Source organism: Bos mutus, chromosome 26, assembly GCF_027580195.1.
Source record: "Bos mutus isolate GX-2022 chromosome 26, NWIPB_WYAK_1.1, whole genome shotgun sequence".
Lineage (NCBI taxonomy): Eukaryota > Metazoa > Chordata > Mammalia > Artiodactyla > Bovidae > Bos > Bos mutus.
In genome coordinates, this window is record NC_091642.1 from 19,135,607 (window position 1) to 19,163,288 (window position 27,682).

Sequence of the window (27,682 nt, forward strand, 5' to 3'; positions counted from 1 at the left end):
CAGGGAAGCCTGGTGTGCTGCAGTCCATGGGGTCTCAAAGACTCAGACACAACTGAGCAACTGAGCTGAATTCTTTACACTGATGTGCATTTACCTGGTTGGTGGCTAGGTCATCTTACCTGGGGATAAAAATGGCTTCCCAAGAGTCTTGTCATCCCCGTAATATTAATGCTTAATATAATATGATTCTTTACAAGCGAAGTGTTCATACTTCATACATAATTATTCAGTAAAGAACTGTCCTCAGCTCTTTTCCCTGATCTGTGTAGAGGGAGAATTAGTATTTATTTGCCAGTAACCTTCCCATGGTCTCTAGACCAAGGTGAGGGATGTCAACTGTGCCAGTTGTGAGTAAACTCTTTCATAACCACTCATTCTAGGAAAATTTCTTATAAGATGGATTCAGAAATAATGACCATCATTACATGATCAACATCATCAATCACCCCATCATCCTTCTCACCACCACCACCATCATCTGACACTGACAAAGTGGCTCTCTTTGCTGAGATGTTGTACCAACAACTGGACTTGTATGATCTCTTTTAATCTTTACCTTGTCAGCTGAAGAAGATTTCATTAAATTTTATCCCCAATTTGTGGATCTGGAGATGAAGCCATAGAGAAGGGAAGTAACATGTCCTAGATCACATAACTACATGTGATGGAGTCAGAATTAAATCCTAGACCATCTGTCTACATTTGAATGGCTCCCATGATTCATATTTTACTAGGGGAGAAGGGCCTGGGGGTTGGAGATGATCTGGGGTTATGTGACTTGTCAAGAAACACGAAGTTGGACAGTGGTACCACTGGATCAATGACCAGGGCCACATCACCTCCCTGCCCCAGGCTCTTTCCTCAATACTGCTGCTTCTAGATGTGTTAGGACAGTCTCTGGAAAGGAAGAGTTTGATTAATTAACAGCATTGAAGAGAATACAAGCTGTGGTCCTCAGGGAACTTTGCACTGTTATTTAAGCTCTGGGCACAAGTGGTCAGGAGGCTGAGCCTCTCAGAGTTCTGCAGTGATCCAGGTATTAGACACCATTCATGGCTCCCAGGACAGGTGCTAAGCCCTCAGTCAGATCTGGGCTCTGTTTGGGGGTTGCATGCCATGTTGGCCACCCAACACTAGTTCTGATGCTCTTTGCCAGTGTGCTGATGACATGGCTTGAGGCTGCTAAACTCACTGTGGGTTTTTAGGCCCCCTGAAACATCTCCCATCCATTCAGTGTGCAAAGGTTGGGTGGTGGCCTCCAGACTGCCATGGACAAGATCAACTCCGAGCTGGTGGACTTCGGAAATTTCAGCTAGGAGTTTACTTACATCAACTCAACCTGTGGTGCCAAGGAGTCTCTTGCTCTTTCCATCAGCCAGGTCCAGAAAGAAGAGATTTCTCCCTCGTTTGGACCAGCATGCCCAGAAGCCACAGAGGTAGAATATACAGCCTTCTAAGAAGTTCTTCTGAGTTTCCATTGGAAAGGGTGACCTTAAAGTGATGGTATAGAGTTGAAAAATCTTTTGACTTGGATGGCATTATTATAAACAATAACTGTGTCAAGTCTTGGGTACCATTTCTTTAAAATGTAACCAGACCATGCGATGAAAACAATTAACACTTTCTTTAAAGAAATCCTCACAAGTCAAGAATTGTTAGTTCACTCACTAACTTGTTGATGTTCACTAAAAAAACCGTGGATTGTTTGGCCCTGGTGCTGTTGGATATGAACTCATTATTCACACTAACGTTGTCAGCCATGTGGTTCAGAAGAAACTGAACACAACTTTAAGTAGAAAAATATCTGTGTAGGTTTCCCTTTGGTGTGCATAACAGATTGCCATAAGCTAAGGCAAGAAAATGAGAGAAATGAATGATTTGTATTGGTTTAGCTAATGAGACTAGCTTTGTTAACATCCTTGGGATCTTGTGCTCTTACAGGTGTAGATGCAAGGCTGAATAGACAGTACAGTGTTCATGTTCAAAAATCCTGCAGAACTATTATTAGTGGGTGCTACAGAGTTTAGTTTACATTTGAATTTGAATCTTAATCTCTCCTAGAATTCCCCATTTGACTAACAAAGCCTACCCATTCTTCAAAGTCAAGCTCAAAAGCCATGGAGCCTGTCTTTATCCCTCTACCCTCAATATCCACATCCCTAATTCCCAAATTAGAAGCAATTTCTTACTTCCCTAAGTTCCTCTAAATCTATTGTCTATAAATGTTGAAGGGCATATTTAACTCTACAGCTATTTTTACATGTCTTAACTCCTGTAATAATTGATCTCAAGATCTTTTTTAAGAGGAAGGTCTCTGAAGTTTCCTGTAAATAGTAGGTTTATAGTGGAAAACGAATGAGAAATGAATAAGGAACACATTAAGAAAAACTAAAAAAAGTAAGTAGTACCTATGAGTGTGGGCTCTGCTATCACACTACCTGAATTCCAAGGTTTACTACTTGCTCGTTTTGTAAGTTCCATTTCTGTGCCCCCACGTTTTCAGCTCTAAAATGAGATGCTAGCTATTGCTACTATTGTTTTCTGAGATTTTGCATCATCAAGTTGGACCTAAGACGTTATCAGTACTCCAAAAGAGATGGTTCAGTATGACCCATAGACTCACTGAATCCAAAGTTGAGGCAGATATTTTATAGTGGAGTTGGATAGTAACAAAACTCAATTATGGAAAGACATCCCTTTGGTTACTTTAAGGTTATTGGTTTGCTGGCTTCTGAGTGGAACATCCCCATGTTTGACTTTGCTGGACAAACAGCGCAACTGGAGAACAACTTCTTGTATGACACCTATGTGAACCTCGTGCCATCCATGCACCGAGTCAGTGATGTCCTCCAGAAAAGCCTCCACTACCTGGACTGGAAACACATTGGCATGTTTGGAGGTCACTTCGGGACTTCCTCCTGGGATGGAGTGGATGAGTTATGGAGGGTTGTAGAGAATGAACTCAAATCCCATTTCACCGTCACCACCAGCGTAAGATATACCAACAACGATCCGGTCTTCCTTCAAGAGAATCTTAGGAGCCTGTCATTGATTTCCAGGGGTAAGTAGGAAAGAATTTTCTGTTCCTTATGTTTAGAGAGGCAGATAGAGAAAAAAAAAAAATGATTGTTTGAAAAAAACTAAGAATTTTCATTTTTCTATGAATGTAAGCAGATGAAAACAGGGTATATAATTAATGATACATAAAAGCATCACTACCTGGAGAAGGAAATGGCAACCCACTCTGGTATTCTTGCCTGGAAAAGTCCATGACAGAGGAGCCTGGTGGGCTGCAGTCCATGGGGTTAAATGGCTGAGCCTGTGTGCATGAAGGTGGAGGGTGATGGGTTGGTAGCAATAAACTGGTAGAACTAAAAAAAAAAAAAGCATCACTACCAACAAGAAAAATATCGTCTACAGTGAAGTTCTTGATGCTATAGTGTTTTGATGTAAATGGTAATTTCTGGAAGAACTTGCTATGTGGGCTGGGTCTTGGTCTTGGGTTGTCATTCAGAGCTAGGGCTCTGGAGACAGACAGTCCTAGGTTTGAAACCCGTCTCTCACACTTTCTAGCTGTGTGCTCCAGAGCAAGTAGCTTAATTTCTCAGTGCCTCAGACATTTTATCTGTACAGCGAAGACAATCATCTTACCTATCTCATAGAACAGAGAGGATTAAATAAGGTCATGCCTGTAAAGTGCCAGACCAAGTAACTGATAAACATATCATAGTGAATATTGGGGTAATACTTCTAAGGCTCTACTTTCTAGCAGTAATTAGTAACTGACTCCTTTCTCTTCTTCAAATAAACTGCTCCTTCTGGAGTTAGGATTTTGGGACTTGCTGATCCCTTGGCCTGAAGTTCCACCCATAATCCCACCTCACCCCACCCAGCACTCTTTTCATAGATAGCTTCCTCTCAGTCTTCCAGACTCAGCCCAGAGCCCATGCAATGTCCTCCAAGGGACCTTTCCTGACTACTTGATGTGGAGGAATTCCCCTCCCGGCATTAGTATCACAGCATTGTTTTTCCCCTTCATTCACTAGAATCCCGAATGACCTCTCTAACCTTTTTACTTGTGTATTGTCTGTCTGACTGTCAGCTCCCTGAGAACAAAGACTTTCTCTTTTGCTCACTGATGTATCCTTTGCTTAGCACATTGCCTGGCACCTAGCTGAAGCTCAGATAAATAGATTATAATTTATCTCATTTTAAAAAATAAATCACTAAAATAGATAACCAACATGGACCTATTGTATAGCACAGAGAACTATACTCAATATCTTTTAAAACTTATAAGGGAAAAGTTATATATGTGTGTGTGTGTGTGTGTGTGTGTGTACATATATTTGAATTACTTTGCTGTACACCTGAAACTAATACAATATTATAAATCAAGTATACATCAATTAAAAATAAAAATTCTGAAGTGAAAGTATGCTCCAATATAAAAATAAATACATACAAGTAAATCATTGTTGTGCCCTCAGAATGCATGCTGATGTGTTTGGATGGAAAAAAAATACCACGGTCTACTCATTTTTTCCCCATCCCCACTCAGACAGTCTAAGCTCTCCTGGTTTTCAGTTCTCTGCCAATCCAACCTACCTACAAGCCAGGTCTATTGTTCTGAGTCAATTAAATGAAGAAACTAGAGCACAGAAGTGGTTTCAAACTTTTTCCACTTGTGCTCTGGGAAAGAGCTGCAGTGAAGACTTTAATTCCATGAGGTGAAAGCTGCTGGGCTGTATATGGCTGGCATGGTTCAAGAAGTACAGGCTCATACAGACCTGTGGTTATAACCCCAAATCTTGATTACATAAAAACGGATGCTTAGTTGTGTAAATACACAAATGAGACCTAGAAGGCACACCAAATGGTCAACTGCTTGTGATTATGGATGACTTGTTTTTGCTCCTTGTGTTTTTGGTTTTTTGTTATGCACGTGTTAACTTTTAAAAAAATAAATGACAAAGAAGAAGAAGTATAGTCTGAGGGAGCAGTTTAGGCATTCCTGTTTCCTAAAGCATGCTCAAGGAAAGGCAATGCTAATGTCTCATTTGCAGTGACTTCAGGCTAGACTTTAAAATGTGTATATGTGTGTATGCCCATGTGCAGTTGCTAACTCCATTTTGTCTTATAGTTATCATCTTAATCTGTAGCTCAGTAGATGCAAAACTTATCCTGCTGGCTGCAGAGAACCTGGGACTCCACACAGGAGAATTCATCTTCATCATTTTGCAGCAGCTGGAGGTGGGTGTCATGACCCCTCAATGGCTCCGGTAGGCAGAGGTAACAAGCACTCAGCACTTGCTAGGTGCCAGATGCATTAGCTCACTGAATACTCAACCTAGGAGGCAGCAACTCTTGCGTCCTTAACTGAAGATCAGGAGGCTGAGAGGAAAGAACCTACCCAGAGTTTGTTCACTCAGTTCCTAGGACAGGGAGACTGGCCTGGAGCCAGGCTGCTGGTCCTGGAGCCCGGCTCTCTATAGTCTATATCAGCCAGCACCAGCTGAGGAGAAACTGTCATTCCTACTGGATTGCTAGACCTACCCTAACGCTCTCAAACTCAGGGCCTCCCAATTTCTTTTCTCCCATAGCCACCTCTGTTTGAGCCCCAATAAGTCCTGGAAAAACCAACATGCTGGTCCAATGAGGCAATTTGTAGGTGGTTTGGTTCTTTTGGTAACAATAGGGACAGCTGACATGTACCACGAATCCCACCATGAATACCAAGTTCTGCATTATACCTGCACCAGGGCTAGATTTTCCCAACAGCCCCTGAGGCAGATGGATAGTCCATCCATTATTTACATGCACCATTGCATTTGATATTTTCAACAGCCTTGTAATATAGAGATTATTAGCATTGCAACTCAGAGATGAAAAAAACTGAGGCTTAGAGAAATAAGGAAACTTATCGAAGATCATGGAGCTCCCGAGTGACAGAGCTGGTCTTCTGAACTCTGGGACTGAGCCCTTGGGCCCAACAGCTCTGCTTTGTGGAGTGTGTGCTAACTGCCAGGCCCCACTGTGAGTGCCTGATAAACTAAAACTAGCTCACATCATCCTATGGAAAGATAAGAAAACTGAGGTCCTGAGAAGCAAATTTATTTGCCCAAGGCCACACAGCTAGTGCATGAGGAAGACTGAGTAGTCAAACTAGGTGGGCTGGTCTCAGTACATTTAACCACCATACGTGCACCCACAGGCTTCTAAGAAAAAGCTTCTTGCATTTAGCCAAGGACACGCTGTGTAATTTTCCCAGCAGTTTTATCTTTGTAAAATGAACTTGTTTTATATGATCATAAGAAACTGGGGTTGCAAAGAGTTGGACACGACTGAACGACTGAACTGAAATGAAGAAATTGAAATGGGGAGAAAGCAAGTAGCGGAAGATGCATAATAACGTTCCAGGTTTCTTTCATCTTTTCATCATGAAGTATTTCAGATTACCAAAGTGTCTCGGGTTGCATTGGGCAGCCAGTTGGAATTCTAATTGTAAGCCAAGATTTTCAGAACCTCCTCCTCCCTTCCCTTTTCATTGCTGTCGACCTTTTCTCCTTCATTTTCCTCCTCTCCTTCATCTGCCTTCAGACACGTGAGGGGAAGACGGTGCACTAAATCTCAGCGTCAGCAGGGAAGCCCATCCAACGCCCTTGTCACTTTCTCCCCAAACCTTGATGATCCAATTCCAACTGGTTGGAAGTGCAGAAAGAATTTGGGCCTAAAAATAGACCTCACGGCATCCATACAAGTGAATTCACGATGTTTTAAAAAAAGAATAGCGCAAATCCATTTCCTAAAAGTGTTTACAAACTCCGGGAGATAGTGAAGGACAGGGAAGTCTGGTGTGTAGCAGTCCGAGGGGTCACAGAGAGTTGGACACGACTTGGCAATGAAACAGCAAAAAGTGTTCTCAGTATAAGCTGAAGTTGACAAAAATCAAGCTGCAGAACACCAGTATAGCATGATACTATTTGTGTAGAATGTACATATGCTCACACAGACCTCTGTCCGTGTCTAGAACATTGGAAACCTCTCAGAGGAGATGAGAGGGAGTAATAGGGAAACTGGAGAAGATCTCACCGTTTTTCACGTATGTACACACAGTGAGCTGGCATTACTGTCATAATTGTCATAATGTATGTAATAATGATATTAACCAATCACTTAAGCTACGCTATAAGCAGAAATTTGAGAATCAGCCAGTGTAAGTTTTTCAAGTTTTTGCCATCCATTGCTTAAAGGTGAGCTTCTTGCATCTTAGCTGCTCTTATTGTAAGCTTTCTTATTGATTGATATTTTTTTTTCTCATTGCTTCAGTGCTTACTAGAAGACATAGACTTCGCATAGCAGGTCTTCCAGAGCCATCATCATGAAGTATTTCAGACTGCCAAAAGTGTTTCCAAGGATTAGAATAGACATTCACAATTGACCCTGACTGTTGTTCAGGGTGTTTCCTGAGAACAGCTCATTTATTTCATTATTTTTCAGGACAGCTTTTGGAAGGAGGTATTGACAAATCAGAAGGTGACACACTTTCCTGCAGTCTACGAGTCAGTGTTTCTCAGAGCCCTCAGCTCTGCCCGAGAAGGCCCTAGTGGTGAAGGCTTCCGAGAGCAGGTCTACCGAAGGCTGCGGGGGCGACCGTTCCACAGCCCCATCCACACGGCACAGCAGGTCTGACGGGGTCCTCCTGTACACGTCCGTCCCCCCTTCCTCGAGGATATCTGTGTCTGGCTTTCACACTTCCGCTCTTATTCCTTCTCTTCTCCCCCGACTCCCCAGGCTCCTAACACACACACACACACACACACACACTCTCTCTCTCTCTCTCTCTCTTCATCTTCCTCAGCCCCAAATAAACAGTGGCCGGATGAGTTGTGAAATCTGCACCCAGGTTCACGAGAAGGGCAGAGGTTATTAATTGAGAGGTCGTGTGGCTTGGGCGTCAGAGTCGTGGGCTTCCATCCTCGCTCTGCTTTTCACTAACTATGAGACTTTGAGGGGAATTGTTTAACCTCCCCGCACCTGAGTCTCTTCCAAAAACGGGACTGGTAGTGACATCAGCTTCCAGTCTGTAGTTTGGAGAGTCTGAAGACAGTACACGGAAGTGGCTGAACACATACCGGTGGGCACTCAGACCTCAACGGTTTCTTTTCCCGGCAGGATGCCGGGACCGGGAGCCAGAATGGAGTGGTCAGAACTGTGGAGCTAGGGCAGGTCGAGGCCGGCAGATGGTCTGGAACAGGGAGAAGGCAGCCATCAGCCAGTGGCAATTCCAGGCTGAGTGGGATAATGGGGCAACGTGTCTGGTTAGCCAGACAATTGGCCAGAGTCGAGCTCTTTCCAGTGTGGGGCCAAGCTGAGCCTGAAGCTGGTGAGAAAGCTACTGATGACAGGGATTCCGTGAGGAGTGAGGCAGCCGAGTGTGGACCCCAACACACAAGAAAAGATGATCGATGAATATTTGGGGTGTCATTGACTAAGTGTCAGCTCCATACCAGGTTCTATGGTGAGAACAGGGCCTCGCACCTAGTAGGCACTTGCATTTTTGTTGACTAAGTGAAGACCAAATATGTGCCACTTAATACAATAGATACCATACCTATTCTGCCTCATTTAACTGTCTTTATACTCACCACAACAGCCTTCTGCCTATTTTATAAATGAATGGGCCGAGATTCAGAGAGGTTCTGGAACTTACCCAAGTCTCACAGTCAGTAGCAGGACCAGCCTGGCTCCTGGCTCCAACCCTCTGAAGGATGATGCAACCTGCTAGAGAAAACAAGACCTAAAGAGGAAAAGTGCAGTTGTGATCCCTGGGTATACCGGCAGAGGCCAGGACACGTGGAGGGCCCTCCCTTCTGGGTCGGAATGATGCAGAACCTTTGCTAGGTTCTATGTCACCATGTTCCAGCGTGCTATGTCACACTGTTAAGAGGACGGAAAAAAGTGCTTCTAACTGAGCCCAGACTGTGATGGAGGAAGCCCCCAGCCCTTCTCAATGCTGCCTTTGCTTCCTCCATCTAAGGTGAGCGTTATGCTGCCTACCCTCATGATGCAGTCCTTCTGTATGCTGAGATCCTGATGGAAGTGGTAACAGCCGGGAGCGTTTTCCTGGATGGGAGGCCAGCTAGTGATCTGGGAGTCTGAAAGGCTCCAACTGGACCATGTTGCAGGGTAAGTGACTTGACTGTGGTGGGTTTTCCCGACTCGGTCCAGCTTCTCTGTCCGTGGGGCTTGGAGTTTGTTGGGCTTGTGATTACAGAATTCTTTCTCGTGGAGATTCCAGCCTTCCGGGAGAGGTGGTTGAGGTTCAGTCTCCAGTGGCCACAGTCTGCTATTCTTGCTCTGTCCAGGGGCTGCTCCAGGGGGTTCCTCTAGGATAGCTTTCCCCCCTGAAAAGTCCCTCCCACAGCTCCTTTCAAACTCAATCCATTGAGAATAAAACTCAAGGGAGGGAAGTGTGGGGGAGAATGGATACATGTATATATCTGACTGGGTCCCCTTCACTGACTGTTCAGCTGAAACTATCAGAGCATTGTTTGTTAATTGCCTGTGTGTATGCACTAAGTCGCTTCAGTCATGTCTGACTCTTTGCAACTCCATGGGCTGTAGCCTGCCAGGCTCCTCTGGCAGGAAGGAATCCTGGAATGAACGGCCATGCCCTCCTCCAGGGGATCGTCTCAATCCAGGGATCCAACCCAAGTCTCCTGTGGCTCCTGTATTGCAGGCGGATCTTTTTTTTTTTTTTTTTTTTTTTAACCACTGAACCACCAGGAAAGCCCATTAATTTTCTATAGCGCAATACAAAATAAGTTTAAAAAAAAAGAATAAAACTCAAGAGGGTGGGACCTACCTCTTGGGATCCCCCCTTGAGGCTCCCCAAGTTGTATCTTCTCTGCTGCTGTGCCTGCCTGCTCAGGACCTCAGCCTCTAAGGATGGAGCCGATCCCATTGTCACTTTCCTTGCAGGTGAGAGGATGGGCAAACTGTGTCAAAATCACCCTGGGAGCTGGCCAGTGGAGGTCGTCTTGCTGTACTCCAGCTTTCTATTTTGTAAGACAGAGATAATACCTGCTGCCATCTCTAATAATAATAATCAGCATCTATTGAGGGCTTACTTTATACCAAGCTGGGTGCCAAGAGCTGTGCTCTATTTCATTTAATATTCACACCAAACATGAGGTAGTGCTATTACCGCCTATAACACACTACACAGGCATGAAATCCCAGGGTAAAAATGTTACCTACTGGCCCAGGGTCACAAAGTTATGGGATGGAGGAGTTAGATTTCAAAATAAGGTCTGTTTACTTTATTTGTTTTCTCAAGGTTCATATTTTCTATTATTGTGTAATACTGAGAAGTAATTAAAATATACCATGTGAGGGACTTCTCCAGCAATTGTGTGGTTAAGACTATGCGCTTCCAATGCACTAAAACATATCAAGTGCTTGGTACATAGTATGCACTCACTTTAGTTCAGTTCAGTTCAGTCACTCAGTCGTGTCCAACTCTTTGTGACCCTATGGACTGCAGCACGCCAGGCTTCCCCGTCCATCACCACTCCCAGAGCTTGCTCAGACTCATGGCCATACAGTCAGTGATGCCATCCCACCACCTCATCCTCTGTTATCCCCTCTCTTCCTGCCTTCAATCTTTACCAGCATCAGGCTCTTTTCCAAGGGGTCAGTTCTTTGCATCAGGTGGCCAAAGGATTGGAGCTTCAGCTTCAGCATCAGTCCTTCCAATGAATATTCAGGACTGATTTCCTTTGGATGGACTGGTTGGATCTCCTTGCAGTCCAAGGGACTCTCAAGAGTCTTCTCCAACACCACACTTCAAAAGCATCAATTCTTCTGTGCTCAGCTTTCTTTATAGTCCAACTCTCACATCCATACATGACTACTGGAAAAACCATAGCTTTGACTAGATGGACCTTTGTTGGCAAAGTAATATCTCTGCTTTTTAATATGCTGTCTAGGTTGGTCATAGCTTTTCTTTCAAGGAGCAAACATCTTTTAATTTCATGGCTGCAGTCACCATTTGCAGTGATTTTGGAGCCTGCAAAAATGAAGTCTGTTACTGTTTCCATTGTTTCCCCATCTTATTTGCCATGAAGTGATGGGACCAGATGCCATGATCTTAGTTTGCTGAATGTTGAGTTTTAAGCCAACATTTTTTTTTTTTTTTTTGCTTTCTGCCATAAGAATGGTGTCATCTGCATATCCAAGGTTATTGATATTTCTCCCAGCAATCTTGATTCCAGCTTGTACTTCATCCAGCCCAGTATTTTGCATGATGTACTCTGCATATAAGTTAAATAAGCAGGGTGATAATATACAGCCTTGACATACTCCTTTCCCAATTTGGAACCAATCTGTTGCTCCATGCCCAGTTCTAACTGTTGCTTCTTGACCTGCATACAGGTTCCTCAGGTGGCAGGTCAGGTGGTCTAGTATTCCCATCTCTTTCAGAATTTTCCACAGTTTATTGTGATCCACACAGTCAAAGGCTTTGGCATAGTCAATAAAGCGGGAGTAGATGTTTTTCTGGAACCCTTTTGCTTTTTTGATGATCCAACGGATGTTGGCAATTCGATCTCTGATTCCTCTGCCTTTTCGAAATCCAGCTTGAAGATCTGGAAGTTTCCGGTTCAGGTACTCTTGAAGCCTGGCTTGGAGAATGTTGAGCATTACTTTGCTATCAGGTGAGATGAGTGCAATTGTGCAGTAGTTTGAACATTCTTTGGCATTGCCTTTCTTTGGGATTGGAATGAAAATTGGCTTTTCCAGTCCTGGGGCCAATTCTGAGTTTTCCAAATTTGCTGGCATATTGGGTGCAGCACTTTCACAGCATCATCTTTGAGGATTTGAAATAGCTCAAATGGAATCCAATCACCTCCACTAGCTTTGTTTGTAGTGATGCTTCCTAAGGCCACTTGACTTCACATTCCAGGATGTCTGGCTCTAGGTGAGTGATCACATCATCATGATTATCTGGGTCACGAAGATCTTTTTTGTATAGTTCTTCTGTGTATTCTTGCTTCCTTTTCTTAATATCTTCTGCTTCTGTTAGGTCCCTACTATTTCTGTCCTTTATTATGCTTATCTTTGCATGAAGTGTTCCCTTGGTATCTCTAATTTTTTTGAAGAGATCTCTAGTCTTTCCCATTCTGTTGTTTTCCTCTATTTCTTGCATTGATCACCGAGGAAGGCTTTCTTATCTCTCCTTGCTATTCTTTGGAACTCTGCATTCAAATGGGTATATCTTCCCTTTTCTCCTTTGCCTTTAGCTTCTCTTCTTTTCTCAGCTATTTGTAAGGCCTCCTCAGACAACCACTTTGCCTTTTTGCATTTCTTTTTCTTGGGGATGGTCTTGATCATTGCCTCCTGTACAATGGCATGAACCTCCGTCCACAGTTCTTCAGACACTCTGAAGTATGCACTTGTTCAACAGCAAAAGAATCTGCTGCACTGCAGGAGCCTCAGGAGACTCAGGTTCGAGCACTGGGTCAGGAAGATCCCCCGGAGGAGGGCACAGCAATCCACTTCAGTATTCTTTCCTGGAGAATCCATGGACAGAGGAGCCAAGTGGGCTACAGTCCTTAGAGTCACAAAGAGTCAGACACAACTGAAGTGACTTAGCACGCACGCATCCATGTGCCCATTAAAGGCAGCATTTATCTTTCCTTTGGCTTATCGTTCCCTTAATAAATTAAGATTTATACTTCACATGACATTTCAAAAGGACAGCCAAGCCCTGATCTTTGGGATACTCATAGATTCAGTTCACAAGGATCCCATCCACATCTTTTCCAAGTGGAAATATTAACCTGCTTCCCCTCTTTTCTTCCTGACCCTGAAGCATTTACTTAAAAAGGAAGGAGGAAGTGGGAGGAGTCTGTCTTCCTGATCTCAGTTTAATTCTCTGTCAGATCCATTTATTTCCTGGTTCAACCCTGGTTATTGCCCTTGCTGCAGCCCTTCTCCTGTGCAGACCTTGGGAGGGAGCAGTGTTCAAGCCCGAGCATTGAGGACACCAGCAAGTGGGCACAGCAAAGCAGTGAGAGGTGTGGAAGACCACACACCTGGGGTCCAACAGGCCTGCGTCTTCCTGGCTCTGCAAACTCCAGGGAGTGTGTGCCTTTAACCCCTGCTTATTAGGAGTGGATGGTGGTGCCTCCTCTGCGGGGTCCACCATGACTGAAAGTGAAGTGAAAGTGTTAGTTACTCAGTCATGTCTGACTCTTTGCGACCCTATGGACTGTAGCTTGCCAGGCTCCTCTGTCCATGGGATTCTCCAGGCAAGAATACTGGAGTGGGTTGCCTTACCTTCTCTAGGGTTAGTCGAGTGAAATCACGAGAACCTGCAGCGCTGGGTGCATTGCAGGAGCTGATGAATGTTAGTGTTGTGTCTTGTCTTGGGTGGGAACACATCTTCAGTAAGTCCTAGGTCAGACCCCAGGTCCTAGTTTGGAGTGTGAAACTGCTGTATTTTACTCCTACGGGATTGCTAACGTAGCCTTTGTGTGTGGGGCTTGGCATGTACTAAGCAACAACAAGGAATGCCCCTGGGCCTGGTCTGAGCAGCAAGCTTGCTGTTGCTGCTAATTCACTTCAGTCGTGTCCGACTCTGTGCGACCCCATAGACAGCAGCCCACCAGGCTCCGCCGTCCCTGGGATTCTCCAGGCAAGAACACTGGAGTGGGTTGCCATTTCCTTCTCCAATGCTTGAAAGTGAAAAGTGAAAGTGAAGTCGCTCAGTCATGTCCGACTCTTAGCGACCCCATGGACTGCAGCCTACCAGGCTACTCCGTCCATGGGATTTTCCAGGCAAGAGTACTGGAGTGGGTTGCCATTGCCTTCTCTGGAGCACCAAGCCTGAGCACAAACCAAAACCAGAAAGGAAGGCTGAGAGTGAAGCTTGCAAACTCTTGCCCCAGGGCCTGGCAGCGTGGAGAATGTGGGGAGGGCATTCCTCTGATATGAGTCGGCAGGCTGGCATTTTGAGCTCCAAGTTCCTCTCTCTGTCCCCTTTACTGTGTGTAAATGCTTTTCTTTCCAGTAATCACCAGCCCCATGTTTGTGGACTCCCAGGGAGAAAGGCACATGGATTACTCAGTCTATGCCCTACAAAAATCCCGAGACGACTGCCTCTTTATGCCTTTTTTTCAATATGACAGCAGTCAGGAAGTCATCAGGTATGGCAGGACTTTCCCAAGTTTAGTTCATGCTACGGAAAGAGGCCTGGGAGGAGACAGAGGGTTGGGGTTCCTGTTGGGAGGTCAGTTGGGGAATCTAGCTCCTATAATTAAGTTGGTGCTCTCTGAACTCATAAGTCATGGAGAAGTTCTATGCAGTCAGCAAAAACAAGACCAGGAGCTAACTGTGGCTCAGATCATGAACTGCTTATTGCTAAATTCAGACTTAAATTGAAGAAAGTAGGGAAAACCACTAGACCTTTCAGGTATGACCTAAACCAAACCCCTTATGATTATACAGTGGAAGTGAGAAATAGATGCCAGCAAATTTGGAAAACTCAGCAGTGGCCCCAGGACTGGAAAAAGTCAATTTTCATTCCAATCCCAAAGAAAGGCAATGCCAAAGAATGTTCAAACTACTGCACAATTGTACTCATCTCACACGCTAGTAAAGTAATGCTCAACATTCTCCAAGCCAGGCTTCAGCAATATGTGAACCATGAACTTCCAGATGTTCAAGCTGGATTTAGAAAAGGAACCAGAAGACTTAGAGGAACCAGAGATCAAATTGCCAACATCCGCTGGATCATCGAAAAAGCAAGAAAGTTCCAGAAAAACATCTACTCCTGCTTTATTGACTATGCTAAAGCCTTTGACTGTGTGGATCACCCCAAACTGTGGAAAATTCTGAAAGAGATAGGAATACCAGACCACCTGACCTGCCTCTTGAGAAATTTGTGTACAGGTTGGGAAGCAACAGTTAGGACTGGACATGGAACAACAGACTGATTCCAAACAGGAAAAGGAGTATGTCAAGGCTGTATATTGTCACCCTGCTTATTTAACTTATATGCACAGTACATCATGAGAAACCCTGGGCTGGAAGAAGCACAAGCTGGAATCAAGATTGCTGGGAGAAATATCAATAACCTCAGATATGCAGACGACACCACCCTTATGGCAGAAAGTGAAGAGGAACTAAAAAGCCTCTTGATGAAAGTGAAAGAGGAGAGTGAAAAAGTTGGCTTAAAACTCAACATTCAGAAAACTAAGACCATGGCACCTGGTCCCATCACTTCACAGCAAATAGATGGGGAAACAGTGGAAGCAGTGAGAGACTTTATTTTTTTGAGCTCCAAAATCATTGCAGATGGTGACTGTAGCCATGAAATTAAAAGACACTTACTCCTTGGAAGGAAAGTTATGACCAACCTAGACAGCATATTAAAAAGCAGAGACATTACTTTGGAAACAATGGTCCGTATAGTCAACGCTATGGTTTTTCCAGTGGTCATGTATGGATGTGAGAGTTGGACTATAAAGAAAGCTGAGCACTGAAGAATTGATGCTTTGGAACTGTGGTGTTGGAGAAGACTCTTGAGAGTCCCTTGGACTGCAAGGAGATCCAACCAGTCCATCCTAAAGAAGATCAGTCCTGCGTGTTCATTGGAAGGACTGATGTTGAAGCTGAAACTCCAATACGTTGGCCACCTGATGTGAAGAGCTGATTCATTTGAAAAGACCCTGATGCTGGGAAAGATTGAAGGCAGGAGGAGAAGGGGACGACAGAGGATGAGATGGTTGGATGGCATCACCAACTCAATGGACATGAGTTTGGGTAAGTTCCGGGAGTTGGTGATGGACAGGGAGGTCTGGCGTGCTGCGGTTCATGGGGTTGCAAACAGTTGGACACGACTGAGTGACTGAACTGAACTGAACTGACTGAACTCATAAAGATTGACTTTGGGCCTTCAAAGAGATCTTGCCCTTGACTGTGGGTATGGCTCAGCCACTTCAGATTCCACTTATAGCATCCCTACCTGTACCTCCACGTCAGCCTAGGCCTCCTGTGATGCTGCATCTGGGCAGGTCCCACTGCCTGGTGTCTCAGGAAGAGGCCCTGGCCCTGGTTGTTGCTGGAGCACAGCAGCCCTTACAGGATTAGGTTCACAGTCAGTGAAACTGCCTCATTCAGACAAGACACGGGGATGCCAGGACGTGTCTGCCATCCTGGGCTCCCAGTACCCAGAAATCCTGGGGGAAATAGTCTCTGTTTCTGTTTTCTCAGCTACAAATCAATGAGCAACTAAATGAGAATCTAAAACTTAATTCAGTTTCTGCTTGCCCCCCACCGCCACTGCCTACAATCAAGATTTGATTTGACACTTCTCTTTCCCCTTCTCTTATGGAATGTTGTTGTTGTTGTTCAGTCACTAAGTTGTGTCCAGCTGTTTGTGACCCCGTGGACTGTAGCATGCCAGGTTTCCCTGTCCTCTACTATCTCCTGGAGTTTGCTCAAATTCATGTCCATTGAGTCAGTGATGCCATCCAACCATCTAATCCTCTGCAGCCCCCTTCTCTCTCCTGTTCTCAATCTTTCCCAGCATCAGGGTTTTTTCCAGAGAGTCTATTCTTTGTATCAGGTGGCCAAGGTTTTGGAGCTTCAGCTTCAGCATCAGTCATCTAATAAATATTCAGGGTTGATTTCCTTTAGGATTGACTGATTTTATTTCCTTGCTGTCCAAGGGACTAAAAGTCTTCTCCAGGATGACAATTCAAAAGCATTGATTCTTTGGTGTTCAGCCTTCTTTATGGTCCAACTCTTACACAATACATGACTATTGGAAAAACTACAGCTTTGAATATATGGACCTTTGTCAGCAAAGTGATGTCTCTGCTTTTTAATATGCTTACTAGGTTTTTCTTAGGTTTCTTTCCAAGGAGCAAGCATTTTATAATGGAATTTTAATGTTCCCAAATGGATTGGAGGAGATGCTGGTTTGATTTCTGGATCAGGAAGGTACCCTGGAGAAGGGATAGGCTACCCACTTCAGTATTCATGGGCTTCCCTGGTGGCTCAGATGGTAAAATGTCTGCCTGCAATGCAGGAAACCTGGGTTCAATCCCTGGGTTGGGAAGATCCCCTTGAGGAGGGCCAACCTACTCCAGTATTCTTGCCTGGGGAATCCCCAAGGACAGAGAGCCTGGTGGGCTAGAGTCCATGGGATCACAGAGAGTTGGACATGACTGAAGAAATAAAGCGACCGTGGCCAACTAGGTTCTCAGTGTTGCAGGAACAGGCATTCTCCATGCAGTGGGGATGTTATAGTCTGTGAAGTGTGAAGATGCTTTCTAACAAGATTTGTCTAAATCAAACATGGAAGAAAACCCCAGCAACATCGGAGAATTGACACATCATCTTTGAAGTCAGAAGTGACATGGTTTGAATCAGAAGATCGAGTCAGTTATTCTGCCCAGCAAAAAGATATTGCTCTCTCATGAATTATACTACCTAAAGGCTAGGTTCCAAGAGTCTAGGTGAGGTGGGGAAACTAGATGGGTCAGCAGATGTTTGAGTTAAGAGACCAAGGCCTGTTTTTGCAATGACGTGTGTGTTTCAGCTGGGCGATGGCACCCCACTCCAGTACTCTTGCCTGGCAAATCCCATGGACGGAGGAGCCTGGTAGGCTGCAGTCCATGGGGTCGCTAAGAGTCGGACATGACTTTCCCTTTCCCTTTTCACTTTCATGCATTTCACTTTTTCCTTTTCACTTTTTACTTTCATGCATCGGAGAAGGAAATGCAAAGTTCTTGCGTGCAGCAAGAACTCCAGTGTTCTTGCCTGGAGAATCCCAGGGACGGGGATTCCGTCTCCGGGGTCACACAGAGTCAGACATGACTGAAGTGACTTAGCAGCAGCAGCAGCTATACCTAAGGTAGAGACAAGTAGAATAAATCAAGTTGGCACTGACCTTTAATTGTCGTCTTCTTTTTTTTTTAACACCCACGGGGAATTTCTCCACTATTTCTTGGCTCCATGGCTCCCTTCTTGAGGACAGACCTGGCTGTAGATTTTCCAATGAGCTTTGTGAAACTGAGCTGGCTTTTACAGGTCAGAGTGGCCGCCTGGAGAAGGGAGCAGAAAAGGATTCATTACAACAGGGCTTCTCAGCAGTGGCAACAGCACTGATGTTTAGGATGGGATAATGTCTGTGTGCGAGGGGCTGTCCTGTGCCTTGTAGGAGGCCTACCAGCGTCCCTGGCTTTCACGCACTGATGCCAGAAGTGGCCTCTGGCTGTAACAACCCAAAATGTCTCCAGACATTGCCAAATATCCCCTGGGGAGGCAGCGTCACCGGCCTTCCCTACTGAGAACCTCTGCCCTGAGAAAACTGGGCCCCTGAGAGTTGAGTCTCGGGAATTCCATTTCTACAGAGATGGAGTCTGGAAAAGGGAGTGTTACCTGGTGGTTAGGAGCCCAGGCCTGCAATGAGGTGGATCATAACTGAGAACAAGTGTAAAGAGAAGACATAGTATATGTTGAATGAAAGGTGGTTATGGTATTAGAGGTTTTCTCTACAAGGGAAGTTTCTATACAAGGAAGAGGTGAGTGCAGTTACCATGGGAATCAGATGGGTGTGGGAAGACCATGCACTTGGGGCCCAGTAGGATTCCCCGAGAAGACACATCTGAGTAGACTCTGTGTGCTTTAACTTGGACCCGAGCCTGGGCTGCTGTTGAGCCTTCTGTTTGGCAGGGCCAGGCTGGGGCCCCAGTGTGGTCACTTCTGCTCCTAGGCGGGCCTCAGCAATGCTATGTCTTTGCCCTTTAGGTGTGACTGCTGTGATCTTCACCCTAACCCTCCTGATTACCATCCTGGGAGATGTCATCATAGGTCTGATTTTAAGGATAAAGAGAGGAAAACTGCAGAGGCAAAATAAAGATATTTGGTGGCAAATCAATTATGATGACATCACCATTCTGCCCCAGAGCAAGGTGAGGCCACGCCTGGCCCAGACATCCACTTTCCTGCTCACTGCTGGTGCCCCATGGAAAGGTCCTGAGCTAGGAGCCTGTGAGGGTGCAGGCTGACTCACTTATAAATTGAATGCTTAATGGAGAGTCTTGGGCCCTGAGTTCTTGTTCTAGACCTACCACTTTCTTGCTGGGAATATCATTTCCGGGCCTCAGTTTCTGAATACTAAAATATGATCAGATGGTGTCTAAAGTTCCCTTCAGCTCTGTTTTGTGGTGTGTAGAAGAACCTGTATGTATGCATGCATGCTAAGTCACTTTAGTTATGTCCAACTCTGCGGCCCACAGACTGTAGCCCACCAGGCTCCCCTGTCCATGAGATTCTCCAGGCAAGAATACTGGAGTGGGTTGCCATGTCTTCCTCCAGGGGATCTTCCTGACCAGAGATTGAACCCGCGTCTCCTGCATTGGCAGGCAGGTTCTCTACCACTAGTTCCCCCGGGCAGTAGAAGAACCCATACATCCTGCTCAAATATGAAAGCTGTCTCCTGGGGAGCGTTTAGTTATTTTCAAAACCACATTAACTTCTTTAACTTACTGATCATTAAGACAATACAATTCATTTATTCAACACACACATGTGTTGCCCATCTACCTCAGGCCAGCAGAGTGGAGGGTACACGGGGAACGGATGCCTTCTGAGGGAGGCGGGTGCTCTGGGAGGTGTCTACAAAGTGAGGCAGAGGCCCCCTCAGGTCTTTGTGGGTGTGGCACCGGGGTTGAACGTTGCAGCACTGTGAAGGCTTCAGAGAAGAGGTGTCATCTGGGGAGGGTGGGTTTGCTAGTGGTGACCAGGAGAGGTAGTGCCAGGGTATACTGAGGTGTGGGCTTCTCAGGGCTTCGAGGCTTGACACACATCTAACAAGCATGGCCTTCTTTGATACATATATAACATTTATGGAATTCCAGAAAATACAGCATTAACTGTATTTGATGCATCCTTTAAGCCTGAAGTTTTGAAGTGTCTTTTTTTCTTCCCCCCTTTTTTTTTGTTTTTGTTGTTGATATTAGACAGGGTAATTTTTGCCAGGGTATATTGATTATTCTGAAGTACTTTTTGCCTTCCCAGAGGGATTAGTGAGAAATGTTCTTTAGAGTAGAAAGACAGAAGCCGAGTTTCTACACTTGGATAAGAGCTCTTTGTTCCTGCGGGAAGGTGAAGGGAGGGTTTCAAGTTTACTTTCAAGTGATTCTCAAAGTGATTGAAAACCCACAATTGAAATAAATTTTATGTCAAAGATTAAACATTTTAGAATTTCAGGTAGTACTTGTTCAGGAATACATGCTTCTGATGATATTCAGAGAATCACAAGACAGGCAGATCAACTATTGAGTTAGAATCTATGCACTTCAACAAGTATATGAATCTCAAATATCTCACAGCGTAAGTGTTCCAGAATGTAGTTACTTGATAGAAAAGTGCTCAAGTTAGACCAAGGAAAACAGGTTTGTTCTGAAGACATTTAGCTTAATCGTAAAAATCAAGAAAGCACAATGAGTCAAAATCAGACATTCTTCTCGTGTTATGTATATTTTATTCCTGTTATATTGGCTTTATTTTCAAAATTGTAGTTTGCAAAATTAGTTTCCTTTTATTGGTATTCTTAAATGTACTATTTATTGAATAAATGAATTATGACTTTCAATAAAAGGTGGCTTGACAGGTACTAAGTCAAAGAGTGGAGAAGGTAATGGCAACCACTCCAGTATTCTTGCCTGGAGAATTCCATGGACAGAGGAGCCTGGCAGGCTACAGTCCATTGGGTTGCCAAGAGTCAAACATGACTGAGAGACTAACACTTTCAAGTCAAAGAGGCTTGATCAGGAGATTGGGGTTCATTTGTAAATTATTTTTCAAGTGTCCCTGGGGATCCTGGGGCTCACTGGTCTGGCTTTGGGTGGATGGTAGAATGAGGTAGAGGTGTGGTGAGGAGGAATTGTGAGCCACCCTCTTCTGCAACCAAAACAGCTCTGCATTGGTCTATTGTATTCTATATTAGGGTCCTGAGTAAGACTCTTCTTGAAAAGCAGGGTTACTCTGTTTAAGATATATTCTCTAGGGACTTCCCTGGTGGTCTGGTGATTAAGGCTTTGTGTTCTCAATGTAGGGGACCTGGGCTTGATCCCTCGTCATGGAACTAGATCCTGTATGTCACAATGAAAGATCTTGCATGACGCAACTAAGACCTGGCCCAGCCAAATTTAAAAAAAAAAATTATAAATTAAAAAAAAAAATCTTAAAATACATTCTCTAGGTGTTGGGGAGGCCCTGGGGGCGGGACGCAGAGAGGTCACATCCTCACATGCTCATTGAGGAAAATGACTTCAGCGTCAGGTCATGCATCAGCTTAAGTGCCAGGGTCAGAACTTGAATTGGGGTAGCCTGAGCCCAGAGTCTTAACCACGACACTGTGCTCATTGGCACAGACCCAGCAGTGATGTGTGGAGCAGTTCAGCACTTGCACTGCAGGTCAGAGAGGTCAGGGTTGGAGTCCTGACTCTCATTTATTAACTGCTTTTCACCTTGGCACTAATCGTCCTCATCTATAAAAGTCACAGTCTCATTAGTACTTGGTCATCCTACTGAGAGCAACTGAGCTGTGTCCTGTTTTGCAGCCACCCCAGAGGGCCATGCCTGTGTCCAGAGGGAACAACAGTACCACGTCTAGTGCGACCATTTTGGGAGATGTCAACTCCTTTACGGACAGCCAGCGGGGTCAAGAGCTCTTTTATGCCCCAGTAGGGCTTTACCAGGTACTTATGAGGGCAGAGTGGTTACATGCAGATGTTCAAATTCTGGTTGTACTCCCTACAGATGTGTAACCTTGAACAAGTTCCCTAACCTCGATGATCTTGTCTGTAAAAGGACGAATCATACCTGCCTTGCAGGGCCATGCTGCCTGTTAAATGAGGTCTCCCGTGTCGAGCAGTGAGCTCGGATCCTGGACATAGCACCGTGCTACCCCACGGGCGGGTTTGGGCTGGGAGGTGCTCAGTGATTGCTTCCTAGGTGGGTTTTTTCCCAGTCTTCTTTCCCTCCCTCCACTGCCCCCACCCTTTCCTAGCTCTTCTGAGTGTAGCATTTTCTGGTTAATCCTGGGTTAAGAACATTCTGCTCCATCTCTGGCTCTAGGGCAAACATGCGGCCATCTGGTATGTTGGTGACCAAGCAGAAGCCTGGATCAGGAAGCTGCCTGTGTTGCAGGAAATCTGGCTGGTGAGGCCCCCACCCCTGGAAGGAGACAAAGCTTTGCTGCCCTCAGCCTCTCCTCTGCCAACTCCCGATTCCCACCTCGGGTGGGAGTGGCCCTCACCCCAAAGGGCAATGGTGGGAATCTGCTTCCTTAACTTGGCCCAAGACCACCACCCCAAGAGCCCAAACTGAGGTCTAAAGACCTCAATCCCCTTACGCCTGACTCAGCGCCTGAATCCTGGGAGCTCTCCTAGCCTGTTTTCTGCCTTTAATCCTGGCTTAATCCTGCCTCTTCATTCTTTGTGTCTATCTCCCTCGAACCCAGTCCTTGCAGGGAGTCAGGTTTATAGGGTTCACTTCTGGACACCCTGGTTTTATGTTGTGTTGTGTTAGTTGCTCAGTCATGTCTGACTCTGCGACCTCACGGACTGTAGCCCACCAGGCTCCTCTGTCCATGGGATTTTCCAGGCAAGAATACTGGAGTGGGTAGCCATTCCCTTCTTCAGGGGATCTGCCTGACCCAGGGATCAAACCTGGTTCTCCTGCACTGCAGGTAGATTCTTTACTGTCTGAGCCACCAGGGAAGCCCTGTGGGTTTAGTAAATCCCCATTACTGGGGAGACATCAATCATCCTTCTGGTTTATTTGCTGGAGGCAGACTGCCTGGATTTACCTCCCAGCTCTGCCACTAAGAAGTTGTATGGTCTTTAACACATTACCTTATCTTTTGAGCATCAGTTTCCTAATCCGTAAAATTCGAGCAGTCATAGTTCTTATCTCACAGGATCTTTGTGAAAACTAGCTGACAGTGTGTAAAGCACATACCATCATCCCTAGGGCAGGAAACATACTATACTCACAAGCTATTATTCCATCATTATTTTCAGATGTGTGAATTAAGGCATGTTCCCTTCTTTGGTGTTTGCACAGAATCACCGAACATCTGCATTGTCACCTAATACTGCAAAAAAAGGAAGTCTTAAGGTAAGCAAAAGAATCAGTCTTACCTCACATTTGATTAGCAGCACCCTTATGGCAGAAAGTGAAGAACTAAAGAGCCTCTTGATGAAAGTGAAAGAGGAGAGTGAAAAAACTGGCTTAAAGCTCAACATTCAGAAAACTAAGATCATGGCATCTGGTCCTATGACTTCATTGCAAGTCGATGGGAAAACAGTGGAAACAGTGGGAGACTTTATTTTGGGGGGCTCTAAAATCACTGCAGATGATGACTGCAGCCATGAAATTAAAAGACGCTTACTCCTTGGAAGGAAAGTTATGACCAACCTAGATAGCATATTCAAAAGCAGAGACATTACTTTGTCCACAAAGGTCCATCTAGTCAAGGCTATGGTTTTTCCATATGTATGGATATGAGAGTTGGACTGTAAAGAAAGCCGAGCACCGAAGAATTGATGCTTTTGAAGTGTGGTGTTGGAGAAGACTCTTGAGAATCCCTTGGACTGCAAGGAAATCCAACCAGTCCATCCTAAAGCAGATCAGTCCTGGGTGTTCATTTGAAGGACTGATGTTGAAGCTGAAGCTCTAATACTTTGGCCACCTAATGCGAAGAGCTGACTCATTTGAAAAGACACTGATGCTGGGAAAGATTGAGGGCAGGAGGAGAAGGGGATGACAGAGGATGAGATGGTTGGATGGCATCACCGACTCAATGGACGTGGGTTTGGGTGGACTCCGGGAGTTGGTGATGGACAGGGAGGCCTGACATGCTGCAGTTCATGGGGTTGCAAAGAGTCGGACACGACTGAGTGACTGAACTGAACTGTGCTGAATAAAGAAGCTTATCAATGCTTTTGCCCCTTCATCCAAGAGGAATTCTCCAGTCTAATTTCAAGATCTGAATTATCTTGCTGGGATGCCTGCAGAGGATTAAATTAGCACCGCAGTTGCCAAATGTCTGGTTTCTCTGTTCTGGGTGGAAATTGTCTGAGTTTGGTTTTGTCTCCTATGGTGTCATAGCTACTTCTGGACTGTGTTCCTGGGCCCATCCTCCCAGTGGTATGTGACCATCAGCTTTATGTCAGGAACAAGGAAGTATTTGTAAAACTCAAGACTGCATAACTTTCTCAATATTGAATTGGGTTATGGTTTCTCCCAGGAAGAGTTCTGGTTACTAGATTTAGAGTTCTCTGCCACAGGTGTTATCATTTCTGCTTAACCATCCAAAGCATTAGGATCAAATCTACAGACCCTATGAAGCTCCCTGTGCTTCAGGTGAGTCACTTGTGATGTTTGGAATAATTGTGTTTTTCAGGATGTTTTGAGAAACTCAGGCCATGAAATGGATTGGATATTCAAGCTCTCATTTGCATATGACATACTCACATATCATATGTGAGTATCACATAAACCTACGTAAAGAACAAATAGTGTTCTTGAGTTGTTCTGTGTCTAGGATTAACTGTAATCTTTCTTGAAAATTCTGGTCCTCCTTAAATCTCTTCAAACAAAATAATTCCACTCCTAAAATCCACCTCTTCCATCAGATTTTCCATCCTTTTCACCCTCCCTGATCTCAAATACATGTCAACAGAGTAAAATATTTTACACTCAAGTTGGAAGGGATACCTAAATATGAATGGAGTATTTATATTTTAATGTAGATTTTTTTATCCCAAAGAAAATCTGATTACTGGATCATAAAGTGAGTTGGAGAGGGAGATCCTAATAACCCTTCCTTATCCCTAACCCTTGATTCTTTTCTCCAGAAAATGGGAATAACTGCCACAGTCACCATAGAGCTGTTGATCTAAGAGGTGGCCTTAGGATGCATATCTGAGAAAGCAACCTAGTAGGTGAATCTTTACTTTGGGCAAAGAGGGTTGTGATGGATGTAAAGAAGAGGAGGAGCAATAACAGTAATAATAGCTAAAATATATTTAGTGCTTACTTTGTTCTCACAACAAAATATAAGGAAGATCTAAAAAAAAGGTAGATTTACTATCATCCTCATTTCACAGGTGGAAAATGACTTGGGGGACCCATTCTGAGGGTGCTCTCTTCACCCTGGGCTAAAATCCAGCTGGTCTTCCTAAGCTCACTGCATCCGCTTTTTCCACTAGAGGGGACCAAGCCAATGACCTGGAAATGGGTCCTGGTGCGGGAGTCACTCACCCTGACACATGGCAGGAGGACAAGGCTGTCTGTCCACGAATCAACATTCCCATCCATCCATCAGCTGATAGACTCCTATAGGCAAGACCCTGCCTGAGTGTTGTAGGGGATACATGGGTGAAATTTAAACTCTGCTCTTCTGGGTTTTTAGGCCAGTGACTCACTGAGTGGCTGTGGCACATTACTTCCCCTCTAATGGTAGGAGTGGATCATTGAGCTTAGAAAGAGCAGCTGGATGGAGCCTAGGGTGAAGAGAACATTTTCAGAATGCTGGTCCACAGTGTCATGGCCCACCTGACTCATTCTCCATCTGAAACAGGGATAATAATAGATTTGCCTCATATTCTGTTGCAAGGATAAAGTAAATTAATGAACACAAAGTGCTAGAAAGTGAGCCAGAGGAAGTATTGTTGTAGCTACGCATTCTGGGAAACAAACTCACTCAGAAGGACAATGCAGATAGTGGAGTGCAGTTTATTACACCAGTGGGCCCAAGGCAGAGTCTCCTCTTAGCCAAGGACCCCGACCAGTTTTTGTGAAAACCTTATATACCCTAAGTGTATGTGCTCAAACCCATCTCCCCAAATTCCTTGAAACTAGTCTGGACAAGGTAAAAGAGAGATACGATCAAAGTTATCCCATGATTCATGTGTCACAAGACTAGATAAACAGTGGATATTTATCAACAGGCCTGTGGTCATATCCCGATAAACATCATGGAATTTACCACTTTGTTCTGTTACAGAGATAATTAGCATATTCTTTTAGGCAACGGAGAGTCCAAGTACAAGTCCTGAGGCTCTTTTATCCGGGGGTCTGGTTTTCCATTGGTATGCCATTCCTATAGACACCTGACACAAAGTTCAGAATCCACTGGGAGGGTGACCGTGCGTGTAGCCTAATGTTCACAGCCTGGCCTAAGATGGAGTCCAGCTCTGTCTGTTTCCTCCTTCATTCCCCCCTCTTGATGCTCTTAACTCATATTATGAGCATCATTCATAGGGATATATTGCACCCTGGCTCTCCGACCGCCAATTTGGGAGAATGACATCAACTTTCGGGTTACAAAGTTCATAATACATTGTAAAATTCAGGGTCCACAAAGCAGAACTATCAAGGCAACTATAACAATGATAAATATAGTTTTCCATCAATCGCCCTTCACCCAAGAGAGGACCAAAGTTCAGAAAGGAATGTTTTCATTTGATATTGCTTTTACTTGGTTTTTCATGTCATCTAAAGCAGTCAATACATTGCCAGATGTACGAAAGCCGGGCCATTGTCTGAACCAATGCTGGTAGGAAGTCCGAATCTGGGAACTATTTCCCTAAGCAGGCACCGGGCTACTTCTGATGCTCTTTCAGTCAAGGTAGGAAAAGCTTCTACCCATCCCGAGAACGCACATACCGTGACCAGCAGGTAACGGTAGTGTTGATGAGGTTTCATTTCAGTGAAGTCCACTCCCAGGTGTTCAAAGGGCAGCGTGCCTTTCAGCTGAATACCCGGAGGTTTTTGTCCGAATACCCGAGAGGCAGCATTAACCTGTGAGCAGGCAGCATGGCCTAGGTGGGTCGCTTGGTGTGTTTGGCTTACCAGATTGTGTGCCAGCTCCTTTGGTACCAATAATTTGCTACTTGGCAATTCCCACCATCCCTTTTCAGTCTTGATGGCCCCTTCCGCTTTGGCTAACCTGACAGCCGTTGTCCTTGTTTTATCAGGCTAGTGCCTTCAGTATATAGGACCCAACTAGGGTCTGGACCCTTGCGTCCTTCTTTAAAACAAACCCCAGATACCTTACCTCCTCCTTGCAGATCTGTGCCTTCTTCTTCGACACCCGGTAACCTGCTTCCATCAGCAGCTGGAGCAGAGCTTTTGTCCCTTTCTAGCATTTTTCCCTGGTCTCGCAGCCAGCAGCAGGTCATCCCCATATTGTAGGAGCCAACATCCATACTCTTCCAGATGGAATGAGTTCAGGTCAGAAGCCAAGGCTTTCCCAAAGATGGCTGGGGAGTTCTTAAACCCTTGTGGGGGAGTCCAGATGAGCTGTTGTTTGGTGCCCCCGACTGGATCTTCCCATTCAAAGGCAAAGATGGGCTGTGATGCTGGGGCGAGGCATAAGCAGAAGAAGGCATCCTTGAGATTTAGGCGAGTATAAACTTTAGTCCTCAGCGGGAGGAGGCTAAGTAAGGTATAGGGGTTTGGAACAGTGGGGTGTAAAGTCAAGTAGCCTGACTGACTAGCCTGAGATCTTGTACAGGCCTATAGTCCTGTCCTCCTTCCTTTTTGACTGGCAGGATCGGCATATTCCAAGCCGACTGACACTCTACTA

General features: G+C 45.0%; 1 pseudogene; it reads left to right on the forward strand.

The window, feature by feature from the left end:
* The first annotated feature begins 1,052 nt into the window (after window positions 1-1,052).
* Window positions 1,053-27,682, forward strand: part of LOC102274424 (guanylate cyclase 2G-like) — a 50,813-nt pseudogene continuing 24,183 nt past the window's right edge.